We start from the raw sequence: 26,957 nt of genomic DNA on the forward strand, positions 1-26,957 counted from the left end.
TCCCTGCTTAGCTGGACTCTGGCCCAGCCCCTTCAGACCAGTCCTTTCCTGGGCTTAGGAATGCCCCAGCGATTCACTCACTGGCACATGGTACTTGGCAGGGTATTAGATGCTAAAACTGCAGTCCCAAGAAAGGCACCTCCAACCTTCACACGGGCTGTCAGGAATTTATCTGGCCTTGGAGACCAAGGCATGCCATCTGGGTCAGCAGGTGAGCATAGCACAAGATCAACAGAGAAGGCTGAGCGAGAGAAGTGCGGCCCTAATTTATGAGGCCACCTGTGAAAGCATCACCGACATTGGGGTCCTGAGACACCTGTACAGTCGTGCCTCCAGTAATTGTAATCCCAGCTGCGGGACCTTGAACATCCCTCTGACCTGTGCTTCCCCCATCGGTAAAATACAAGTGATAATGATCTCTTTTATCCAGTGGTCCCATCAGGAGCAAATAGGTTAATGTATGTGAAAGTGCTTTGTGAGCCGAAAGTGCTTAAGTGGTATTTTCTGTGAAAACCCTTTCTGGCACTTCAAGAAATTTAATGAAATCAACTACTCAAGTGTTTATTTTTTACCTACCAACTATGGGTGCCCGGTACTTAGTTCCCATAGCAAGTCAAGAAATAGAAGGTGCATAAGGCTTCTCACCAAGGACCTTGTGCTCAATTTAGGGGAAGTGGAGGACTCACAGTGAAAGCTTTTTTTTTTTTTCTGTCAATGATTGGGAGCTAGAATCGGGGACATTCAGCCACAGGGGAACAGGGGAGGGACAAGATCCCCAGTTTGGAGGAAGACAAATCTGAGTACAGATTGGGGCTCTTTCCCTCACTCAGTTCCACGAGATGGTGGGTAAGTCAGCTTCTCTCACTGCCTCAAGTTCCCAGGCTGTAAATAAGTAGTGATGCCTACCACAGTAGTTGCGGTGAGAATGAAGGAAAATAATATATAAAGTGCCTAATTTGGTCAATATTATAAACCCCTCCGAACTGAGGGAATCAACAATGTTCTCCCCCTTTTAAAATTTATTTTTAATTATGGCAAAAAACACAAAATTTACCATCTTAACCATTTTTAATCGTGCAGCTTAGTAATGTTAAGTATATTCCCATTGTTGTGCAATCTCTAGAACTTTTTAATCTTTGAAACCGAAACTCTATACCCATTAAACAATTCTCCATTTCCCCTCCCCCTTGTTCCTGGTAACCACCATTCTACTTTCTGTTCTATGAACTTGACCACTTTAGATACCTCCCGTAAGTGGAATCATGCACTTTTTGTCCTTTTGTGTCTGGCTTATTTTACTGCACATAATGTCCTCAAGGGTCATCTATGTTGTCACATGTGACAGGAGTTCCTTCCTTGTTTTTTGTTTTGTTTTTTAAGGAGTTCCTTCCTTTTTAAGGTTGAGTAATATTCTCTGGTATGTACCATGTTTTGTTTATCCACTTATTCTCAATGGACGTTGGATTGCTTCTCTCTCGGTAGAATTGTAGATAACACTGTAGTGAACATGAGTGTGCAAATGTCCCTTTGAGACACTGCATTCTATTCTTTTGGATGTGTACATATCCAGAAGTGGGATTGCTGGATCATATGTAGTTCTATTTTTAATTTTTTGAGGAAACTGCATACTGTTTTCCATAGCAGTTGCGTCATTTCACATTCCCTCCAATGGTGCACAATACGTCCAGTTTTTCCGCATCCTTGTCAACACTTGTTCTCTTCTACTTTTAAAAGTAGCCATTCTAATGGATGTAAAGTAAATAGGGTCTCTTTTTGCAAAATGATTTCATTTCTTCTCACCACTCCAGCAATGCTGCAAATGAGTCTGATTATGGAATTGACTCAACATTTGGTCTAAGGAGTGAGTTTTCTCTATGATCCTTGGAGAATCAGGCCAAGTTGGGCAGGGATGCCAGTGCTTTCTACCTGCTGAGACCTGCCCACCATGGCCTGTGACTGCGGAGGCCCACATATGAGCCGCAAAGGGTGGCCAAGACTGCTGTTCTATTTGTTTTGGCTCAAAAGATGCCACCAAGGACACGAGAGACCCTCCAGGGGGACCAGACCCCTTGTCATCCTTCTCAGTGATCTCTTACCACTGTTATCTTGCTCCTGACATGTCTCCCAAGGTTACTTTTGATAAAAAAATTCTCATTGAGATGTTCAAAGCCAGGACTGTTTGGCACTGTTGGATGAACTTTGGGGGCAAGGCCTCGAGGTACGACTGAGAGCCAAATAGATGTGGCTTGCATGGTGGTGCTGCCCTGCTGGAAGAGGTCCCTGCACTTGGGATGCCCAATGAAAAGCTCAGGTGCCGTCTAGGAGAGAGAGATGAGCAAGAGAAAATGCCACACGTGGGGCCTTGCAGAGAGAGAACAGCAGTCTTTGAAGGGCGCAGCTGAGCAGGGCCAGTGGTGCTTCCCCAAAGGAGACAGTGAGTGCAGTGGTTAGATTTACAAGATGGCTTGTAAAGTCAGAAGAGACTTGGCTTCAAACCCAGCCGGGCTCCACCACTTACTGTGGTCTTGGGCAAGTTATGAAGCCTCTCTGAGCCTCAATTTCCTTATCTTTAAAATGGGAACAAAACGCAGCCTCAGTGAGTTATTATGAGATCCGTGTTGTTCACCACAGTGGCTACTGTTATTAAGCAGCCTCCACCCAGCACCTGTGTGCCAGGGGCTTTTTCAAGTACCTTCTAAGCACGCAGTGTGATACGGCAGTCAAGAGCGAAGGCTCTACGGGATTGACAGACCTTGGTTAAAAGCCCAGAAGTGCTACTTGTTAACTGTGGGACCCCAGACAAGGCTGTTAACCACCCTGGGCTTCAGCCTGCTCCTCTTTAAAATGGGTGTGATAAACGGGGATAATGCTTGTTCCCCCAGGGATCACACAGTGCTTTCATTCAGCAAGTGTTCATGACCTGCCTTTGCCAGGTCTGAAACCATCGGTTTCAAAGGTGTTTACTCCAGCCCAGAGAAGAGACTCAGTGGCACTTGTGATTGGAAAGGTCTGCAGCAGATTTCGCATTCTGGAATGAAAATGCCATCAGACTGTGGTACTGGAAGAATGCTGGCCTGAAGTCTGGGGGCCAGGAGAGAGGGCAGTTGTCCCTTTGAAAAGGCCTCCCAGTAGACCCACTGCTGACTACTCAGTCCCTCATTTTCCCTAGGAGAGTGTCCTGGGCACATTTGTCCTGCCCCCTTCTGGCTGAGAGCTGGTGGGAGCAGGCATGTTGGCTGCGGGCTACAGGGCTCCTCCATCCACGCCCTTGCCATCCAGCCACAAGCATGCTGCCTGTGCCTGGTCAGATTCCTGTGTTCTCAGGCTCGCTGCCTCCCAACTCCAGGCAAAAAGTGGCCCCCATCACCAAGGAGTTCTGTGTGAGCCTGCCATGGGGAGCCGGGCCAAGATGGTCTCTCGTCAACCCAGACAGAGCAGGAGAGAATAAGAGCTGGGGTGGGGGCCCTGGCTGAGCCCTGGGGGACGCAGGACTGGCCCCTGGGAGCATCGCTGACCCGAGCAGCTGTGCCTAAGAGCACCTGCCTGGGCCAACTCCTCTCCCCCTCATCCCGGGGAGGCTCCAAGAACCAGCCGCCTAGTTTCTCCTCCTCCTCCAGGCCTGTCACCATTTCCACACACCGCAGGGTCTGTGGGGGTGGAGGCTTTTTCCAGACATGTATTTAAGTGAGGAGAGAAAACAAGGCGAGTCGCCCAGGATTTGCCAAGTCAGTAGGCAGGAACTCAACCCGAGAGGCCAAAAATAAGACACCGGCGAGGGTCACCCTGCTCTCCTGAGCTGGGGATGGTTTATGGACTGTGCTGAACACTCCACAATCACGCTTCTGTCTGAGGCTGCCCCTTGATCCCAGGGCATCGGTCTCCCGGTCAGAAGGTAGCAGAGCCCTGAATGTGGGCAGTGAGTAATGGTGACTCAGGGAAATTCGAAAGGACACAAGGAACACCCCCGAAGTCATCTGGGGACATGCCCTGGTTCCCTCTGCCGGTCAGGGAGCCAGGAGTTCTGGTCTCCATTGTAAAGGAGGGATTTCTAAAGTTTTCTCTGGAACTTTGGCAGAATTCTTCAGGATCTTTCAGAGGAAGCATTACACTTTGGGTATTTTTGGGGGGAAATTACTAAGATTTTCTTTCACTTTTATAGCTATTTATGAATTAGCTCCTTTTCTGTTTTAGCTCCAGATTATATTTGTCTCTTTATTCTGATGGGGCATCTGTTCCCTTGTATGACGAACAGTACTCCACAGAGCAAATAATGACAGTAATAATAGCTAACATTTATCCAGCCCTTACTGCGTGCCAGGTACTGGTCTCTCCACGTATTTTTGTGTTTCATTAAACGTAAGGCTCCGTCAGACTTCAGATATATCACGTATGATGTAGCACTAAAGAATGCTGCCAGTTAATCCATGACACGCCGTTGATTTTAAGACTCACCCAGATTTCAGAAATGTTAAAACAGAAATCTTAGAATCAGTGACACACAGTAACTGATTCTTAGTTGTCATCCTTGCCTTAGAGAGGGGTAAACTGAGGAACAGAGAGGTTGAGTAAAACTGCCTGATGTCACATATTGAATATGTGGTGGAAGTGGAGTTTGAACCCAGAGTCAGGCTCCAAAGCCACTGTGCTATATCGTGTCTGAGGAAGTGGTATCTGTCTGTCCAGGGGCAGGATATGGGAAGGACATAAAATAAAAGAGTGAAAGCTGGACCCCACCCTCTACTCCCTCTTCCTCATCACTCCCAGGACCAGTGGTAATGTGCCTTCTAAAAACTGCTCCCAGATCTTGCTCTTCCTCTCACTCCCAGCCACTGGCACCCTGGTTCTGTGTCCTTCCTCGCTTCTGTCTTCCCCTGCTTGGACAATTGCAGTAGCTTCTTAGCTATCACCCTCCTCCAATCCCTCCACCCCTCCCACACACTGAACCAGAGGCATCTTCCTAAAATGTGAAGCTGGCCTTTCACTGTTCCAAACCCTCTGAGGGATCCAGATCCTAGTGAGCATCTCCTCATTCACTCAGCTGTTTCAGCACCTGCTGTGTGTCAGGCTCAGAGGATGGGAAGGTAAGCAAATCCCAGTGGCCCACAGCCAGGGTACGACAGAGAAGTGAGACCCCTCAGCGGGCAGCTACGACCCAGTATGAGAACGCTTCCATGGGAGGGTGTGCTGGGCCCACGGGTAGAGCACCTGCTCTGGGGACTCAGGGACCCCTTCATGGAGGTTGAGTGGGTGTTTACCAGGCAAAGAACAGCAAGGATTCCCAGGCAGAGGGAACAGCATGTGCAAAGGTCCAGAGCTGAGAGAGAGGTTAGAGCAGAGTGTCAGTGGGGTGTGTCCCAGATGAGTCTAGGACAGGCTAGGAGGTGGCTGGGCAAGGCTGTCTCTTACTGGCCCCACCTTTCTTTTTCAGCCTCTGCTTCCTTCTCTTCCTCTCCCTAGAACATCCCCCTCTGCAGTAGGTACTTGTCTCCCAAACAGGCATCTTCCTCTTCCCACATCCTCCATGGACATCGACCCTCTGCTCAGCCAACTCATCCTTCCAGATGCTCCCTGGTGAAAGCACACCTGATCTTTAACTTAGCTCTCTGAGCTCTGAGCCAGGCAGAAGAAGCCTGGGAAGCTGGTGTTGGGTTCAGTGGGGCAGGGGGTGGGGATTTGGAGAATTTTGACAGAATTCAGCTGAGTAAAAAGCCAAAGTTCTTACAAAGGCCTACAAGACCCTGCACAGTCTGGATTAACCACCCTCAGACTTGGACCCTGTCTTCCACCACTCTCCCTTGAGCCAGCTCTGCTTCAGCCACAGTGGTCTTCTTGCTGGTCCTTAAATATGGCCCTCACCCCACATTCCTACCCCAGGTCCCTTGCACTTGCTGTTTCTAATACACCTTTTCCCTCTCTTATCTGTACAGCTCCCTTCTTCATCTTCAACAGGTTTTGCACACATATCACCTTTCAGAGACATCCAATCAAACATCCTATTTAAAATTGCAATCCCCATCTCAAGTTCTTCCCTGCTTTTTCTCCATAGCACTCACCATCAAGAGCTCGTATGATTCACTTATTTATTTGTTCACTGTCTGTCTTTCCCCATGAGAAGTGAGTTCCAGGAGGGCACGGATTTGGGTCTGTCTGGTTCACTCTGTATCCCCAGTATCTAGCAACAGTACCTGGAGTACAGTAGATGCTCAATAAATATTTGTTGGTTGAATGAATGAATTCTGAGTTCTGACTGTGTGCCAGGCAGGTTTGCCCTGGGAGCCATGGAGGATGGAGACCTGAAGGAATGGGGTCTCTGCCTCTGCAAGGGTGCTGGCTGAGCTGGTTCCAATGGGCAGTGGGACAGGTCCCTGACAGCCAGGTGAGTTCTGGGTGAATCACCACTAATGAGATGGTGAGGGCCACGCCAAGCTGCTTCCCACACGGACAGCCGACAGGTCACTGCCTGTCACCAGGAAACTCCTCAGTAAGGATTGAACAGGACCCTGAGCTGGGGTGGGAGGAAGTGCCCGCCTCCCTCGAGACCCCACCCATTCCTGAGGACTGAGTCGGCTTACCTGGGCTCCCCCACCCTCAGGCCTTGGCGAGACACTGGTTTCTCAACCTTGGCTTTGAGATTTCCTTCCTAAAAGGAGTTTCGCTCACTGCATCCCACGCCCTCCCGGGCAGGGCCTGTTTGTCAGCTAGCCCTGTCTGGGTCACCGAGTCTACAGAGGGAAGGCAGCCGGGCCTGGCACACCCTAGGACCCCCCAAGCAGCCCTAGAGAGAGTCAGTCGATCAGTTGACCAGAATTTAAGTGGGTGGATAGGACCAACGGGACTTTTAAAGCCCCAATGGACAGTGTGACATGATCTCGATGACCACATTCCACCTGCCCCATTGGAGCCTTGGGCCCACCTGAGCCCAGGCAGGATGACCGCCAAGGGTCAGGGCATCCATCTTCATGAGCCTCCTTTTCCTCATCTGCAGAGTGGGGCAAAGCCTCCTGCCCTGTGGGTGGCTGCAGGGCCAGGATGAGATCATGGGTACACAGAGCGAGGAATGCAGGTGGGTAGCCAGGCTTCCACCCCACAGCCCAGAAGATGTGGCCGATGTGGCAGACGTCTGGGAGGAAGCTGGCCAGGTCCCATCCCAGAGTGAGCAAGGCTGATCCATCAGTACCTCTGTCCCCTCCTCTCAGTCAGGGCACTAGAGGAAAACACTAAAAGCCCCTACTGGGTTGCCTCACCCCAGCCTTCTGTCTGGGTCTGAAATCCCCACCCTTATTTATTTGTATCACTGTAACATGTCTACTGCTTTCAACAAATATATTTGTTGGCCAGTTAGCAGATGTCAAAGGGGTACTGCCCAGCTGCCAGGCACAGTGCCCGCTGGATGGATGCAGAGATGGCAAGGCCTGGCCCTGTCTCAAGTGCACAGTCTTGTAAATACACCATGCGTGAAAACACTGGCAGGGCTCTCATACACACACATACCTACGCAGGGCTCCGAGGGAGCTCCGAGCAGGGAGTGGTTGGTAGGGTGAGGCGGGGGTTGGGCAGACCCTCACAGAGGAGCTAAAGCTTGAGCAGGGCTGTCCCTGTGCTTTGCTGACCTGCATTTGTCATTTACCCCTCACCACAGTCTGTGATGTGGCAGCACAGGTATCATCATACTCGTTTTATGGAGGACAAAAACCAAGGTTCAAAGAGGTGAAGAGACTCGCCCAAGGCCTCCGTGACTGTGAGTGGCAGGGGCTCATCTGGAATCCCAGTTTCCCAGTCCCCCACGCCCTGACCTGAGTTCCTTCTTCCCCCCATGTGTTCGTTTATACAGCAAACACTACACAGGTGCTTGGTATGTGCTGGGCGCTGTCCACAAGTTGGCCAGTTAAAGAGGTGGCAAGGTATGGTCTAGCAGAGAAACCACACACATACCCAGATGCTGAAGTCCTTCATTCAGTTTTCCATTCAACAGGTTCCCTGACCACCTACTCTGCACCAGGTAGTACATCTGGCGCTGAGGATACAGCAGTCAACAAAATAGGCAGAGAGTACTGCCCTCAGGGAGGTTTTCTTCCAGTAGGAAAGTAGACAATCAAGGAAGCAGGCAGGTCCCTGAAGGAGCATCCCACAGGGTAAGGAAACCAGGAGAGCCAAGGTGCTATTTTAGTCACAGTGGTCAGGGAGGGCCTTTCCAGAATAGGTCATGTTTGCTTGTGGTTGTTTTTGAGATGAAATTTGAGCAGAGGAGGTCTGTGGACAGCAGAGGAAATGTACCAGGCAGAGGGGACAGCAGTGCAAAGGCCCTGAGGCAGGAGTGTGCTGGGGATGTTCCCAGGAGCGTAAGGGAGCTGAGAAGGTAAGGGAGGGAGTGGTAGGAAGTGAGATCAGGGAGGTAACGGGAGTTGGGGAGCCACAGATCCTAAAGGAGGTTAGGGTGAGGTCTCTGCTTTCAACCCTGAGTGAGATGGGAGCCACTGGAGGGTTTTGAGCTGAGGATTGACCTGATTTGACCTAGGTTGTAAAAGGATCTCTCTGGCTGCTCTGGAGAAAGACTCCAATGGGGCAATGGATGGGGGAAGGCAGGGAGACAAGGGGGCTACCAAGATCATCCAGGCAGCACTGGGCCAGGTTGGTAAGCAGTAGAGTGGGAAGAAGTGGGCACATTGAGGATGTTCTGAAACTAGTTCCAACAGCATTTGCAAACAGACTGGACAGGAGGTATGAGAGAAAGTGAGGTGCTAAGAGCGACCTTGGCTCCAAGAGCAGGAGGGCAGCTCTGCCCAGGCCAGCTGTGGCCAAAGGTGCCACATCCTTGGTCTGGACCGTGACCCAGGGCATGGCGCTGCCCGGATGACTTGGACAGTGCTGGGCTCTTCTTCCCTCCCTGTGGCTGTTTTCGGCCTCCTTGTTTCGTTTTAAATGCTGTGAATTGAGCCCAGCAGCTCCCATTCCCCTCCACCTTGGGTGGAACCATCAACCTGCACAATGTTTTTGGAAAGTATTTCGTCCAAATGTATCAAGAGTCTTAAAACTTTTCATGTCCTTTGACCCAATGAGTCCCTTTCTAGGAAGATCCCCTGGGGAGTCACCTGAAATGCATCAAGAGCTTCACTTAGACTATTGTGCTGCCCTGAAAGTCATGCTCTGTAAGCGTTTTACTGTGGAAGGACAGCATTTATGCTACAATGTCAAATGGATACAATATTGTGCATGAGACACATACACAAGGAAGGAGATAGTGATTATCTCTGAGTGACTGGAGCTGCTTTTTCATTTTCTTCTTTATATTTTTCTGCTTTGTATTGGTGTTCTAAGACGGCCATGCTTTGGCTTCATGATAATTTGATTAAAAAGCAGTATTAAAAAAAAAGAAAGAGAAAGGAAATGTGAGTTCCCAGAAGCTGAGGAAGCATAGCAGAAGCCAACCTGGGAGCTAAAGAACTAACTGACCCATCCCTTCCAGGGAAAGGCAGCAGCCACGTGGAGGAGGCCGGCCTGGTGCCCTGCCAGCCGGACAGCCAGCCCCTGGGCTCACTTCCTCCAACACGACTGCCCAGGGGCAGAGCTGAAAATAGCAGCGGGAGAGAGCAGAGCCAGCTCCAGAGGCCCCTCTTTCTCCCCTTCCTACTGCCCAGGCCACAGGCGTATGCCCCCTTTCCTTGGGCTCTGATAGCCCCTTGGAGTTTGCACCTCCAATTCCTCTGCTTCCATTATATCTGGCCAGAAGCCTGCTGCTTTTGCGCAGTGTTTTTAACCTTGTGTGTCTCCCCTGACTATGAGCATCCTGCATCCAGGGGTTCTCAAAATGTGGTCCCCAGACCAGCAGCATCAGCAGCACCAAGGAACTTGTTAGAAATGCTTCACAGTCCTCACCCTAGACCCACTGAATCCGAAACTCCCGAGGTGGAGCCCTCTAGGGCTACAGTTTGAGAGCCACTGCCTTATGGTACAGCCCCACAGAGGTCCATGTTTTACACTGATTATTTCATTTTCCACATTGCCATGATTCCCACTTAATTAAAAAAAAAAACAAGCTCAGAGAGGTTAAGGAACTTGCCCAAGGTCACACAGTCAGCTAAAGGCAGAGCTGGGACTCTGAGCCCACACTTTTATTTTAACCCCTGTGCTCTGCAGCTGCCTGGGCTTAGGCTCTCCTCTGGAGTCCAGCTTGGTGCTGAACATACATAGTACCACAGACATGGGTTGAACCAAAGTTTGCACGCTGTGGCATCAGAGCCCTGGCTGCTCAACTGGAAAACCAGACTGATTCCCCATGAGATCCAGGCAGCCCTGGCCCACTGTGGCATGAGGGAGGCCAGCTCTGTGTGCATGCAGAGGCCCCTCCAGTGATGACAGCCAGGGGCAGTTAGGATGGATGAACGCCGCAGTGGAGGGGCACAGTGCCACCTGCTGGCCAGAAGGACTTCATTGGTGATGCTGGCTGACAAATGCAGGGACCCACACAAGCTCAGGGACACTGACAACCAGGCACGTGGGCGGACACGTCCACACGTGGATGTCTGGGTCTGTGGGCATGTGGGGCTGTCAGCCACAGGGCCTGGCAGTTAGCACTAAATTCATTCATTTATTCATTTCTTCCCTCACCAAATGTTCATTGAGATTTGCCAAGCCCACAGTCGCTATCCCTTGGGAGCCTACAGGCTGGGTGATGATCAAGAGACTAGGCAATAACAAGGTGACATGAATAAGGGTCCTAGGAGGGATGCACCTGGTAAGGTCACAGAGGCAGCCCCTAACCCATCTAGACTGTGGCTGGGGAGCAAGGATGACTTCCCCAGGAAATCCATGCCCTGCTGGGTCTCACCATGTGAGCAGGAGATGGCTGGATGAAGGCGATAGAGGCTCATCAGACCAAAGCCCAGAGGAGGAGCTGGAGAGGAGAGCTGGGACCTGGGGCAAAGGGTCTTACATCCAGGCCACAGGGTCTGGACTCTGTCCCTGCAGGCAGTGGGGAGCCACGGAAAGTTTTCAGCAGCAAAACGCCATGGCCAGATTCTGGTGCCGTACCCTGTTGACACATTTGTAGTAAAGCTTAGGCCCTGAGGGTCTCTAAGCCTCTTCTGGGGCTAGATCTTGCGTGTGATTTGTCCCTGTGTACCATCTTCTCTTGCTGCAGCAGTGACCCTTGGATGTGTCTGGGAAGGGGAGAGGCACCTCCTCCCACCACCAGTCCCCAGAGAGAAGGCTGTGTCTAAGCTAGAGGTGAATGAAGCAACCAACAGCCACTGTTAGGTCAGGCATCCCTGTGTGCCCAGTTGATGCCAGTTTTTCAACACACTGGGCCATCCAAGACAGCTCAGATAGGGTGGCCTCTTCCCTCCCTGTTCCCCTAGGTCCCCTAGTTCCTCTGTTAGAGGGTCAGCGCCTCTCTGCAGGGATAGGAACTAGACAGATGAGTTTTGATGGGTGGTGGATGCAGCAGGGGAGCCTGCAGCACTGACACAACCACGGTCCCTGATTAGAACCCTGGGGGCTGAAAGGGAGGGGAGCAGCAAGAAGACTCCCCAAAGAGGAGGTGACAGGTGGTACTGAAGAGAGAACACTGGCAGCTTTCCAATTCTGCTTGACCATGACTTTGTCAATGGCCGGTTCTCCACCAGCCTGGCCCCTGGCCTGCGGTTTTCCTCAGTAGAACAGCGGTGGCAGGTTCCGAGAAGCCCCACCAAGACTTTCTTGTCAGGGCAACTCCAAGTTCCTCTTACTGAGGAAGGGGAAGTGGTGGAGTTTCTCCTAAGGGCTTTCGGTTTCTTTCTAAGAAGCTGAGTGTCCAAACCCCAGGGCCCAGCGCAGAGCCAGGTGTTGAAGGGAGAGAGGTTCCACGTCAGGGGCTTTCCCACCTCGGTCCCAATCAAAGCTCATTTGCTGGGTGGACATTCCAGAAGAGGAAACTAGATGATTATTTTGCGGGTCCTTTCCCACGCCCCCTCCTTTCTTCCTCCTCCAGAGACACACCCCCTGCACACACCCCCCCACCCCCCCCACACCCCCGCCCCGCTAACAAGAACGCATGCACAAAACACAGCCTGCCCTCCCTCAGGGACATCCTGGGCGGAAACTTACTTTCTCAGCCCTCAGAGCCAGCCACTTCTGAGTCCTGCTTCCTCAGGGCTCTTCTGGGTGACTAAAATTTCTAACCCAAACAGAGAACTGACAGGTGACACTAGCTTAATGCTGATTCTAGACCAGGGGAGGTGCCCAGTTTGAAGACCCAAAGCTTCTTGAGGACAGACTGTGGGAGCCCCAAGAACAGAGAGCCTATCTCTTTAAGAAGACCTGGCTTGGTGGTAAAGGAAAAGTCCTGATGCGATTATAACAATAGCCACCACTGAGGTTAAGTATTTACTGTGTGCCAAGCATTTTACACTAATTTCTCCCTATAATCCCCACAGCAATCCATGACAAAGATACAATCATTATCCCTAAAGTCAAGCAATTGCCCAGCTCACAGAGCCCACAAACGCACTCCTCCCCAGAGACCTCTTCTCAGAAAGGCGGGGAAGGAAGACTCTCAGGCCCTCAGAGGATTTGGCTGGGAAGGTGTGATCTCCAGTATCTCCAAGTGTCTCAAAGCAAGCTGTGAGAGGTGAAGAGCGAGTGATCTAGTCAAAGCCTCTTCACAGCACTGACATGGCTGGGGTTCTCCCCGAGGTGGTACGAACCCGTCGCCTCTTCTGTTTTCCTCCCGCAGGCATTGTTTTAGGGTTTCTGCTTTACCAGCACATGCGTTATGGGGACAGTGAGGGGATTCCCCCAAACCGTGATGCTGTTCCGTTCAAAAGCATTTGCCTAGAGGTCCACAACTGTGTGACTCATGCTGTTGAGGTGGCAAGAAAACTCACAGCTGCAGGGCGGAGAGGGCTGGACCCAAATGAAAGGGTGGGCAGGTTTAGTAAATAAAAATACAGGACACCCAGTTAAATCTGTTTAGATCGACAACAACATTTGGGATGCCCTTATACTTAAAAAAAAAGTGTTGTTTATCTGAAATTCAAATTTAATTGGGCATCCTGTTTTGTATCTGGCAACCCTAGACACTCGGACCTCGGGCAAAGCTCCAGCCATTCCCAAGGTTCCAGGGGGGTGCTGTCAAGAGAAAGAGACAGCAATGCTGGGAGAAAACCACCCAGCTGGGATGAAAACAAACCAGGGAGTTTGGTCAGAGAAGGGTGGAAACACTGTGCTTCAAGGGTTCCTCCTGAGCAATTTCAAAATCTCCATTTCAACCCAGGGCAGAGTTCTGAGCTCAAATTATGGAGGGAAAAAAAAAAATGCATGGTGTTCTTGAAGGAGACCTTTCTTTCTCTGAGCCTCAGTTTTCTCATCTGTCATGGGGAGGAGGTTTGGATTCTATGATGGACCTCCTAGCCCTTGGCTTTTCTGGCCTTGTGGAAAATCTGCTAGAAGCAAGAGAAGGTAGGAGGCAGACAAGGAACAAGTTTAGACAGAAGGAAGAGGTAATTCTGCTTGGAAAAATGCTGCCTCTCCTTTGGTGCAGCCACTATGGAAAACAGTGTGGAGATTCCTCAAAAGACTAGGAATAGACTTGCCATATGACCCAGGAATCCCACTCCTGGGCTTGTATCCAGAAGGAAGTCTACTTCAGAATGACACCTGCACTCCAATGTTCATAGCAGCACTATTTACAATAGCCAAAACATGGAAACAGCCTAAATGTCCATCAATAGGTGACTGGATAAAGAAGATGTGGTATATTTATACAATGGAATACTACTCAGCCATAAAAACAGACAACATAACGCCATTTGCAGCAACATGGATGCTCCTAGAGAATGTCATTCTAAGTGAAGTAAGCCAGAAAGAGAAAGAAAAATACCACATGAGATTGCTCATATGTGGAATCTAAAGACTCATGGACAGAGAATATAGACTTGTGGTTACCAGGGGGGTAGAGGGTGGGAAGGGATAGACTGGGATTTCAAAATTGTAGACTAGATAAACAAGGTTACACTGTATATAGCACAGGGAAATATACACAAAATGTTATGATAAATCACAGAGAAAAAAATGTGACAATGAGTGTGTATATGTCCATGAATGACTGAAAAATTGTGCTGAACACTGGAATTTGACACAACATTGTAAAATGATTATAAATCAATAAAAAATGTTAAAAAAAATAAAAATAAAAAATAAAAAAATGCTGCCTCTCCTACTCTACAGCACCAAAAGGGGGTTGGGACATTGCAACTGGACTCTGGGTGCTTGGAGGGCTCCTCTGGGGTCAAGCACACCCATTGCACCTTGCACATCCTTGGAAAGAGCCCTAGGGACCACTCAGCTGGGTCCATGGCTCTGGTGCCCAGGGCCGGTCAGTTTTTCAAACACTCATAGAAACCCCTAAACCACAGCTGGGATCATTGCTAGCTCCAAAATTAGAAAAGTACATTGTAAGGATGAAATGGTTAAATGTCTACAAAATGTTAACTAGACAACTGCAACTCAGTTCCTACAGTTTATGTAAATTATGTGTGATGTGGCTTGTGGGTCCATCTGAACACATTTTAGGGATGTGGCCTCAGAGGGTAAGAATGCCCAGGGCTTTTCAGCCCCATAAAGGGCTGTCTCAGAGATGTGAAGACCATGAATTCCTCCAGACCAGCAGCTATATTCCAGGGTCTGCTGGCGGTGTGGAGGTGAACCTTAGCAGTCAGAATCTCTGGGAACAGAGATGGGAGGCGTGCCTGGGAGTCAGGAAGGCTCCTCTGAGAGGAGTGTCAGGGTCCCAAATGTCCCTGGAGTGGGGCTGGTGAGACTAGGTCCCCAGCAGGGGTCTCAGGGCCAGGCTGCAGCTCCACATAGGGCTACAGTCTTGACAGGGAACTCGAGGCCACATCAAGAGGCAAATTCCAGGTGCTTCTCAGGCTGGATAGGTGCTGGAAGGTGCTTCTCCACCTTCGCCTACTGGAAAGGCCAGGGATGCTCACGTGTAGCCTGCAGTGGTGGCACCTAAGGGGCTGGGGGTCCCCAAGGACCCCATAATCGCCATCAGCTCCGCATCTCAGACCCACCACCAGAAGGTAACAGTCTTTGTTGTTGGACAAACGGTGGACTGTGGACATTTTCTCAACCTTGTGTAAAGGTGTATCTTTAGGAAACTTGCTATATTAATTTGCGTAGGCAGCCACAACAAAGTACCACCACTGGGAGACTTAAACAACCAAAATGGATTTTCTCACAGTCCTGGAGGCTAGAAGTCTGAGATCAAGATTTTGGCAGGGCTGGTTTCTTCTGAGGCCCCTCTTCTCATCTTTGTTTCCGTGTGGCCTACGCCCTAATCTCTTCTTATAAAGACACCGGTCATATTGGATTAGGGCCCACCTGTTTGACCTCATTTTACCTTAATTACCTCTTTAAAGACCCTCTCTCCAAATACAGTCATAATCTGATATACTGGGTGGGGGAGTAGAACTTCAACATACAAATGTAGGGGAGGACACACTTCAGCCTGTAACACTTGATTTTTAACCTACAATGGAAGTGAAAGCATTGTGCTGGCTTTGGAAATGCAGGTTGGAGACTGGTCCCAAGATCACCCCTCAGAGATGACCCCCTTTCTCTAGAAATTCTGTAGCCTTTCCTGCCTACCAGTTTTGATCAGGGGTAGTTTGGGGGTGCAATGGCTGGATGTGACCCCCCACAACTGGTCAGTGGGCTTGGAGGGGGTCAATGTTGTGACCAAAATGCCTGGACTTTGAACAGGGTGGGCAGCTCTCTCTACCTAATGATAAAGGTCACTGTCCTTGAAAAACTGTCATCTTTAAAAACAAAGTTTCAAATTCTCTACCTGGAGCTGCTATTTATAGGATGATTTACAAGTCTCTGAAAAAAGAGAGACAAACTTTCAGAGTTTGTGTTTTTGCAAAAGTAGTACACGTTTATCATTGAAAACACAGATGAAAAAGAAGAAAACAAAATTAACTTCCCAGAGATAATCGCCCTTAACATTTGGGTTTCTAGATCTATCTGTATCTATCTTAAATCTCCACCTTCGTCTACATTTATATAGTTAAATTCACTTCAAAGATAAGATTGTTGCTCTGCCATTTCATAACTTCTTGTCCATTACTACATCATGATCACTTCACCGGGCATTGACTTTGTTTTCTACTTCACCATTTCCATCGCGGCAGATACGAAACAAGACTGCCATAAGCTACTCAACAAATTTCCTACTGTTTAACAGTTGGGCTGTTTTTATGATATTAAATGAAGCTGTGACAACACCTTCCTAGTTAAATCTTTGCCATGATTATTTACTAAGGATAAATTCCTAGCAGTGAAGTTTCTGAGTTAAAGAGAAAGCACTATTTACAATTTTTAAACTTTATTTTTCAATAGATAATATATCAGGAGGTTCAAAATTTAAAAGGCATCTTTCACCTCTGTTCTGAAGTCACCCCGTTCCCCTCCCCAGAGGCAATCACTACTACCAGTATCTTATGTTCTTCCCAGAGATATTTTGCATATATATAATATATACATATATAGTATGTGTATATATATATGCCACATATAAATATATGCATGTGTACATATTATCTCTCTATACACACATATATGTATATACATAACTTTTTTCCACAAATGATAGCATCCTTTATATATTATTTTGCACTTTGCATTTTTCACTTAACAAATCATCTTGGAGAGCTGTCCATGTCAATACATAAAGAGCTTCCTCTTTTTAAACAGCTGCATGGTATTTCATTAAATGCATGTACTATAATACATTTAAATAGTTCCCTACTCATGCACATATAGGTTGTTTATTAATTATATATGGCTGTATAACAAATTACCCCAAGACACAGTGATATAAAACTGCAATAAAAACTCATTTTCTCTCATGGTTTCTGTTGGTCAGAAATTTGAGGAGGACTCACCTAGGCAGGTCTCAGTTGAGGTCTCTCATGAGGCTGCAGTTGGCTGGGGCTACAGTCATCTGAAGGCTCAACTGGGACTGGAGGATCTGTTTCTAAGGTAACTCACTCATACAGCTGGCAAGTTGATGGTGTCTGTAGGCTGGGTGCCTCAGTTCCTCTCCACATGGACCTCTCCACAGAGCTGCTTGAGTATCCTCGTGACATAGCCACTGGCTTTTGCAGTGTGAGTTACCTAAAAGGCCAAGGTAGAAATTGTAATGCCTTTTATAACCTAGCCTTGGAAGTCACACACCCTCACTTTCACTGTATTCTATTTGTTGTGGCAACTACAATGGTCTGTCCAGGTTCAAGAAAGGGAACAGACTCTGCCTCTTAGTGGAGGTGTGTCAACCTCATATTGTAAGAAGAGCACAGAAAATGGGATACATCAGTGCTTCCTTCTTCAGAAAATACAGTCTGCCATGGATCATTACAAAAAAACACTGACAAATCATTAAGACCACTGGTAAGTATTACCAAATTCCCTTTAGAAAGCTGTACCAATTTGGACTCCCACCAGTTGAGAAAACCCATTTCTCCACATTCTTATTGCTCCTAAGTTTATCTTTTAAAAATCTTTGCCAGTTTGATATACAGGAAATGGTATCTCATTGTTTTATGAAAATTCCTTCTAAAAAAGTAGAAGACCTAAATTTGAGTACTGGCATCTGTATTAGTTTGCTAGGGCTGCCATAACAAAATACCACAAACTGGACTGCTTGAACAACAGAAATGTGTTGTCTTATAGTTCTGGAGCTCGGAAGTCCAGGATCAAGGGTTTGGTGTCTCCTGAGTCCCCCGTCTTGGCTTGTAGACAGCCACCTTCTTGCTGTGTCCTCATGTGGCCTATTCTCCACATGTTTGCATCCCTGGTGTTTCTTTCCTTTTTCATGAGGATACCAGTTCTATTGAATTGGGGTCCACTCTTATGATCTTATTTAACCTTAATTACCTCTTTAATGGCCTTGTTTCCAACTACAGTCACAAGGGAGATTAGGGGTTCAACAAAAAAATTTTGGGGAGGACACAATCAGTTCATAAGAGTATCCCTACTGACTTGCTGAGTAATCCTGGGACAGTCATATGTCTTTCTGAGCCTGTTTTCTCATCTGTTTAATGGAGGTAGCCATGTTCCTGCTTCCTCTTCCTCACTGGATTATCAGAATATTAAATTAAATGGTACATGTGAAGTGGTTCTGCAGAATATTATGAACACATAAAATATTTGTAATTCTAGGTCTCACAATTCTGTGTTGCCTAACATGAGAGACCTTTGTAGACGTCAGCAGTATGTTTATAGGGCAGAGGGATGTATCAGTTATCTGTGCAACAAATCATTCTAAAACTTGGTGCCTTAACACCAAGCCACCACTTCTTGCAGGTCTGCGAGTTGGCTGGGTGGCTCCTCTGCTGGTCTCATGGACCTGCAGTCTGCTGATGGCTTGGTTGGGTTGGGTGGTCTAGCATGGCTCAGATGCCTATGCCCTACTCTCCCTGTGGTCTTTCATGCTGGGCTTCTTCACATGATAGAAACATTCCAAAAGAAGGAAAGCAGGAGCCCAGCCTCACTTCTGCCAAAACCTCACCTCTGCCACATCATATTAGTCAAAGCAAGTTACAAGGCCAACCCAGATTCAATGGGAGGTGAAAAAGATTCCACCCTGTGGTAGCAGAAGCTGAAAGTCACGTTGCAAAGAGGCATGGACACAGAGGTGGGGGTAATTCTCTTGTAACAATGCTTCATAGGGATGGTGCACAAAGTTCATACATTGGGTCAGCGTGCCCAACATGTGCACCTGGAGACCAGCGAACTTCGACCTCACTCTTGGCAACAACCTGCTGCCTCCCAACTTGCTCCTAATTCCATTCTCAGCCAGTCCAGCTCAGAAGCTCTGCCCATTGGCTATGTCTCTGCTTTGGGGCCCTGTTTATGCCCTTTGTCCTTGCTGATGCTTGTGAGGACTTTGATTCAGATTACCTGCCAGCCTTCCAGCTCTCACCTGGCTGCTACTCTGCTTCCTGGAACTCACAGCCCCACTCCCTCAGCTGCCCTCTAGCAGGTCTGGTCTGCCCTCCCCTGGGGAAGTTCATACAACACCATGGATTCTTCTTGATCAATTTCCCAGGAAAACTGCTTAGTATGTCTGAAATTACTAAATATGTCTGAAATTACTAAATATGTCTTTCCCCTTTTATTCATTCCAACCTAATAAGCTCCAATAATTCAAGTCTTTGAGAAATCTCACAATTTATGCTCCAAATTTTAGTCTTTTTTTGTTTTTTTCTCACACATGTCCTTTAGAACTCATGAGTTATTGAGAATATAAACCCATGATGTTGTTATTTGATAAGAGCTATAAAAGGAAAAGATAACATCAATAAGATAGAATCCTGCAGAATGGCTTATTTGGTGGGCTGAAAAGTTAACATGAATCGCATTTTCCTAATGGAATCATATTTTTTGATGTAGTAGCCAGACTTGCTGCCTAAGGACCCTCAGAGGGCTATAAGGCAGAGCATAGAATTATTTAGTAATAAAAGTTTAGATTTTTTATAAAGCAAATTTTTGTAAGGGGAAGCTTTTTGGTAAAGATATTAATTTGCATATTCTTAAAATGATTCCAGTGTTTTAAGATGCATTAAGTGAAAAAAAACCAAGGTGTACAACAATTGCATAGTCAAGTACCTTTAGTGGGAAAAGGGGAGAATCTATACAACATAAAACATAATACAATGTGGGGGGCGGGCACACGCTCGCACTACCTAGAAGAAACCGTATTGACTCTTAGGAGAAAAAAAAAATGGGTGACAGCAAGGTGTGAGGGAGATTTTTCAGCTTATACTTTGATCCTTTTGAATACTGTACCAAAAAGAAATCAAAACTGTGGCAGTAAGTATCACCTGGGAGGGGGCACAAGGGAGTTCTCCAGTACACTGGAAATGTTCTGGGTCTTGTTCTGAGTGGTGGCTATATACATGTGAAAAGTCATCAATCTGTACACTTAAGATCTGTGCACTTATTCTTCCAAGAAAGTGATGTTTTTCAATGAAAAAATTATATGTATTAAAAATAATTTTTTAAAAGAAAAATAAAGTCAGATCTTGCCTTGCTCCACAAAAGTAAATGTGCTTCTGAAAAGTTTACTTAAGCCAGTTTCTATAAAGTGAACCATAATTTCCAATTGGCTTCTATTATAATGTCTAAGATGTGTTCGTGGACTTATTCCAGTGCTGGTCTTTTTTTTTTTTGGTAGGGGTGGTAATTAGGTTTGTTTGTTTGTTTGTTTGTTTGTTTGTTTAATGGTGGTACTGAGGACTGACCCCAGGACTAGAGTGCTAAGCATGCACTCTACCACTTAGCTATACCCTCCCCCCATCCAATCCAGTGCTGGTCTTGATCTAAGCATTGGAAACCTGCTGGGGTGAATCCTCCTGCTCTCTGAGTCTGGGCTTGATGACAGTGAGAGAGGAAAGGTGATGAGTCTCCCTGAAAGGCTTGAGCAAAAGGAGCCCACTGAAGAATAGAGGAAGAGCAGTTACACTTACTGGGAGTCTCTGTGTCTGGGAGCCTCTGGGTGCTACACACACCGGCACAACCAAAGCAGACAAAGAACCCTTCTGAGAGGCAAAAGAGAAAACTGGAAAACAGAACCATATATAAATCATCTACTCATATGCTCAGCATTTTAACATTTTCTTTTTTTGTTTGTTTTTTAATGGGGGTTCTGGGGACTGAACCCAGGACCTCATGCATGCTAAGCATGTGCTCTACCACTGAGCTATTATCCTCCCCTCTTAACATCCTCAAAGCCCTTTTACACCCATTATATCATTTGACCCTTAAACAACCCTATGAATGGACAGGGCACATATTGGTCATCCCATTTTATGAATAAGGAAGGAAGCTGAGGCCCCAAGAGCGAAGTCAGAAGGAGGTAAGAGAGTCAGATCTCAAACCCGTGTTTTAAAATTCTAAGTCTGATGTGATTATTGCCACTTCCCAGAAAGGTTACAGTGCATCTAGAGTCAGTTCTGGTTTCCTCACTTACCAGCAGTGTGATTTGGGGTGAGTTGCTGAATCTTTCTGTACTTCCCTATTCCCATCTGTACAATGGAGCTGGTGCGTAGATTAAATGCACGGATACACTTAAAGCACATAGCAGGTGCTTGTTAAAAGTTAATGAGCCACCCCCTGGGAACCCTTGTTTTTATTACCAGAGATAAAGAGAGCAGGATTAGAATGCAAAAGATGGAAATAAGTGAATCATAGAGAGAAGGTGAGGAGAAAAAAATCGGAGGCAGAAATGGCTCTAGCATGTTAGAGCGTGGTTTAGACAGTGAGAACAGGAAGGGCGTGACCAGGCAGAGGCCAGGGTCAGGCCAGGAGCACCAATAAGATGATGCCCTCACTACCTCCACCTTGGCCTTCAACGTGCAGAAGTTCATTGTTCGTATAGGCCTAAGGCCAGCTGGCAGCTGGCCCAGGACAGAGTATGAGGTCAGGCAGGGGAGAGGAGAGATGGATTAAGTCACCTGGGCCACGTTGAGGGTTGCAAGCTCAAGACAAGGACAGGTGAGCAAAGTGGCGTCATTCAGTTTCCTCAGACTAGACTCCATGTCCAGTGGCATGCTGGCAATAACTAACAACCAGATTTGTTGGGGGATAAAAGGTGAGAGAGGGGCTGATTTGCTAGTTTCCATGATGTGGACACTCCTATCATGGCCAACTTCAAAAAGAAGTGGGGCTCTAGGGTCTAGCCATGGGGGAGAGATAGGCAAAGAAGTGAGGTCACAGTCGGAGTTAGAAGACCCTTGTCCTGGTCCCTGAGAGAGTCCACAGAAGTGCCACATGACCTTGCACACATCATTGCACCTCTCTGACCTCCAGTCACCTCAACGGAAGAGAAATGGCACCTGCCGTGTTGGTGGCCTGACAGTGCTAGTGTGAATCCAGGCCAGAGGATATTTTTCGAGCACTTACTATGTGCTAAGTTCTGGGATACAGAGATGAATAAACCAGCTCTGAGAGGCAGCCAGGGGCTAGATCACAAAAGGCCTGATGGACTGTAGGAGGGAGCCATCAGATGGACTTCTATCCATGACACCACCAGAATGTTGGGACCAGGACCCCTGCACTGAGGTTTCAAATGGAGAACTCCTTTGGCCGCTGTTTGGGGTACGACCACCAGGGGGCGAGTGTAGGAGCAGGGAGAGCAGCTCTTGAAATCAATCACTTGAGAGAGGGGGTGGTGGCTTGGACCCGAAGCGTGAGAAGTGTGAGGGGCTCCATTTGGAGTATATCCTGAAGGCAGAAGCAACTAGACTTGCTGCCGGAACAGATTACCCCAGGAATGTAGCTACATAAAGGGCACAGCTAGTAGTAACTCCCAGCTATTGAATTCCTGCCCTGGATCAGGAGCTTTCCCTGCATTATCTCATTTGGTTTTCCACACCATGCCTGCAAGGGGGCATTGTACAGTCTACTTATGACAAATAAATGGAGGCTCAGAGAGGTTGAGTAATGTGCCCAATGTCCCAGAGGAAGCCCACAACAGAGCTGGGAGTTGAGCTTTTCAACTGTCGTGGGTGCCCCTCCCATCACACCAGCCGCCCCTTGGACTTTGGAAGGTAGGTGCATAATAGGTGCTTAAATGCTCATGTCTGTAAAATATTTACAAGTACAGGCTCTTATTTCTTCGCATTCATAAATTCCTCCAGCTTCCCTGAGGTATAATTAACAAATGAAAACTGTATAGATTAAAAATGTCAACATGATGTTTTTGGTACATTCATAAACTTAAAAAAAGTTGTAAGCACTACACACCCACCAGATTGGCTAAAATTAAAAACAAACAAAAACAAAAACAAAATCCCTGACCGTGCCAAGTGGTGGCAAAAATGTGAGCACTGGGAATTGGCACCACGGATGGTGGGAATGCAAAATGTACAGCCACCCGGGAAGACAGCTTGGCAGTTTCTGAGAGAGTTAATCATACGCTTACCGTGTGAGCCAGTGATCCAGCTGTAGGTATTTACCCTAGAGAAGTGAAAATATCCTCACACAAAAACCTGAACATGAATGTTTATGGTTCATAGCAGCATTACTCATAATTGCCCCAAACTGAAAATAATCCAAAGGTTCTTCAGCTGGTGAAGGGTAAACAAACTGTGGTATACCCACACAGGGGACACTACTCGGCAGGGGAAGGGAACAAAGTACTGGCTCATGAACATCACGAATGAGTCTCAAACACACGAGGCTGAGTAAAAGCAGCCGGACTCCAAGTCTCCATACTGTACGATGCCATATACATGACATTCTAGAAAAGACAAAACTACAGGTCAGAGAACAGAGTAGTGGTCGCCTGGGGCCGGGGGACGAGGGGACGAGGGGACGAGGTGACCACAAAGGGGCAGCACAGGGAAACTTCTGAGGCGACAGAGCTTCTATGTTTTCACTGTGGTGGTGGTTACATAACTGTACCTTTTGCCAAAACTCACAGAACTATTCTATAAAGGGTGGATTTGACCATATGTAAACTATCTCAATAAATCCTAACTCATTTAGTGCCACTGTAAGGCCACTTCCCATACGCCCCACTCAGACTAACCACCCCTGGGAACTCTTGGGGAACAGGGCCAGGGCTCCTGAGTTCAAGAAATGGTCCTGCTCTGAGGGACCTGTGCATCACTGGTGAGCTTTAAAATGCTGATGTCACAGCTGGGGTTCTAATTTAATGGCCTTGGGGTGCGGCCTGGGCATTAAGTTTTTCAAAAGCTTCCCAGGTGACTCAAATGGCCTAGACACTGAGCTCCCTAAGAGCAGGGACTATGATTTATTCAACTTTGTATTCCCAGATACTCCATGTGTGCCCTACAGCACACGGAGGCAGATGGCACAATATGAAACTGAAGGACTGTAATAATCACATGTGGCCACCACTGTTCTGAGTGCTGGACACAGAGTCATTCAGTTGACCCCTCCACCCCCAGTCCCCAGGGAGGTAGGACCATGATTAACCCCCTTAACAGGTGAGAAGACCCTGGCCCACAGTAATGAAGTCTCACTCAAGACTACATAGCCAGTAAGTGGCAGATCTGTGTGGTGGCCTGGATCCACTAATTGCTAAGAGATACTGCCCCCCAATGCTGTCAAGGGGCAGACTTTGGAATCAGATGAGCTAGAATTTGAGTCTAGGCTCATTACTTAGAGGCTAGGTGACCACGGACAAGTTATTTAGCCTTGCTTGGTTTCACCTTCCGCATCTGTAAAATGCAGACACTTGAACTGATGCCAAAAGACTGTTACTGAATGAATGAGATGACGTATGCTGAGTGCTCCCTGTGTGGTAAATACTCAATAGTGCTGGCAAGGATGAACGTGGGAAGAAATGAATGAATGAATGAGTGAATGCCATTCCCAGAGCACCAGGGCCAACTCCTTGTGCCTGGCCTGCAGAAGGGAGATTTCCAAGGAGGGAAGGCAGGGAGAGGCAAGGTCTTCTGCTGAGTTGGGGTCCACTAGGCAGGCCTTCCAAAGGTGCCCCACCCTGGCATCTGTCAGCCTTCTCTCCTGCCCCTGAGCTCCCCTTCCAGGGTCGGGGCATGTGGGCACCAGAGCCACCAGACTGTTAGGGGAGCTTCCAGCCTTTTAGAAGTAAGGACCTTCAGTAGTGAAAATTTGAAGCCCTTAGGGTCTTCACTGCCTGATGGAGCTGGACCCTGGGACAAATAGGGTCACTGGGTGAGTGAATCCAGGGTGAGGTGCAGCCAGGGAAGGTCAGGGACATCCCCAGGTGGCACAGACCCCTTTGAGCTCCCAGAAGAGCCTTGAGGACAGCACTCTCTCAGTGGCTTTCTGGTTGGACCCTGAGTTCTGTCAGGTCTAGGCTCTGCTCCTCCCCCTGGTCATTGCACATTTCCACATCTTCATACTCATTTGTGGAATAAGGGACTCTATTCTGGCTGGGTGCTTCTAGGCTGCACTTCCTAGTGGCCACTGGAGCATACCACCTCGGCTCTGGCACTGATATCTAGTGACCCCATGTGGTGGCAGGTCAGGTCCCTGGGAAAGAGGGCAGGGCAGGTGAGTCTTCCTTTGGTTCTTCCTTTATTTTTCCCTTAACACGGGAAAGGTACTTTTGGTGTTGTGATTATAGAATACATCATATGGACAAAAAAATTCAAATACCACAGAAGCAGCTAAAGAAGAAAGAAAAACAGCCACATGTAAAGTGTGTTCTGTACCCCTCTAAATGGTGCAGATCTAAAATATCTTCATCCAAGCAGGAACAAACATTCTACAGCCCAGTGGTTTGAAATGCTGCCCCTTCTACCCCATGTTATGTGACCACAGGCAAGGTCCTTCACCATTAACGCCTCAGTTTCCTCATCTGTAAGATGAGGATTTGGATATAGTGTCTACTTCTAATGTTATCAAGAATTAAATGCAATAATCTCCACCAAGGCCTAAATTCAGTGCTTGACACACAGTATTTAAAAATGCTAGCTCCTTCCACCTCCTAATTCCCCAAATCTGTGAATGTGCTACCTCGCATGGCAAAATGGACTTTGCAGATGTGATTAAGGTCAAGGGCCTGGAACTGGAGCCATTGCCCTGGATTATCCAAGGTGGGTCCAATCCAACTCCATGGTCCTTTAAAGGGAAGATGTGACAATGAAAGGAAGGTCAGGGAGGAGCAATGTTGCTTCCATTTGAAGATGAAAGAAGACCATGAACCAAGGAAATGGCCTCCAGACAGTGGGAAAAGGCAAGGAAACAGATTCTCCCTAGAGCCTCCAGAAAGGAACACAACCCTACTGACATCTTCATTTTAGCCCAGTGTGACCTTTGAAGCTGTACAACAAGAAATGTATGCTGTTTTAAAAATACTACATTTGTGATACCTTTTTGTAGCAGCAACAGATAACTATACACAAATAAACAAATAAAAATCAACAGTATGTTCATCACCAAATATCCTATTATAAAATATAAATGTTTAAGTTCCTATTTACAATAAGAATGAGGTCCTTAGAAATAAACCTAAAAAAGACAAAAGAGAACAGAACTAAATATCATCAAAGGATATAAAACAAGACTGAAATAAATGAGAAGACATATCATGGACATAAATTAGAACACTTTATGTCATAAATATGTCACATCTGCCAAAAGTAATCTATAAAGTCAATGTAACTATGATACCAACAGGACTTTTTATGAAACTTTACATTTATCTTTAAATTCAAATGAAAGAGAAAATGGACAAGGATAGTCAAGAGAATGTTGATGAAAATAAACACTGGGAGATGTGCCCTCCCAGATATCAAGGCTATTATAAAAGAATATTAGACAACAAATTCTTCTTTTGGGAAAATAAAAGACCAATGGAACGGAATGAAAATAAAACAATACATATAGAATATTTCCACTGATACAAAATTTAAAGAAAGGCAAAGCTAAAGAATATATTGTGTAAGGATACAAATACATGTAGAAAAACGCAAAGAAAACCACAGGACCCCTTACCATAAAAATTGAGAGGAAGGCACGAAGGGGATAAGATCTGGGGGTGGCATGCAGAAATGCTCTAAGATATTGTTAATGTTCTGTGTTGTAACACAGCTGATGGTTTATTATTTTGCTTTATCATATTATAATCCTTAATTTTGTGTGTATGTCTCCCTTTTCTGTGTGTATGGCAAATTTCACAATAAAAATATTTTAATAACAGTAGAGAAAAAAAAAGTTAGCTCCTTCTGTAGGCAATGCTCACTTAACACCTCACAGGCATCTTCCCAGGTCAGCACACTAAGATCTAAGCCTTTCCATTGAACAGCCGCACAGCTCTCCACTTTGTGTGTGCAGCAGGTTGCCATGAGTTCCCTCTTGAGGGGCACCCGTTTATTTGCTGAGTCTCCTTTGGATGGATGTTTACAATTTGTAGGACTAGTGTCCAATTTGGGGGACTATTGTAAACAATGTGCATG

The 26,957-nt window shown here is 47.1% G+C and overlaps 1 long non-coding RNA gene across 1 annotated transcript in view; it reads right to left on the reverse strand.

Moving 5' to 3' along the window:
- LOC140687596 (uncharacterized) overlaps positions 1-20,668 on the reverse strand; it is a 64,925-nt gene extending 44,257 nt beyond the window's left edge. Inside the window, exons 1-2 of the long non-coding RNA XR_012061995.1 lie at positions 20,511-20,668; positions 16,926-17,157 (exon numbers count right to left, since the gene is read on the reverse strand). This is a non-coding gene — a long non-coding RNA (uncharacterized lncRNA). The remainder of the gene's footprint in view (positions 1-16,925; positions 17,158-20,510) is intronic.
- Positions 20,669-26,957: the final 6,289 nt, after the last annotated feature.

This window comes from Vicugna pacos, chromosome 20 (genome assembly GCF_048564905.1).
Source record: "Vicugna pacos chromosome 20, VicPac4, whole genome shotgun sequence".
Lineage (NCBI taxonomy): Eukaryota > Metazoa > Chordata > Mammalia > Artiodactyla > Camelidae > Vicugna > Vicugna pacos.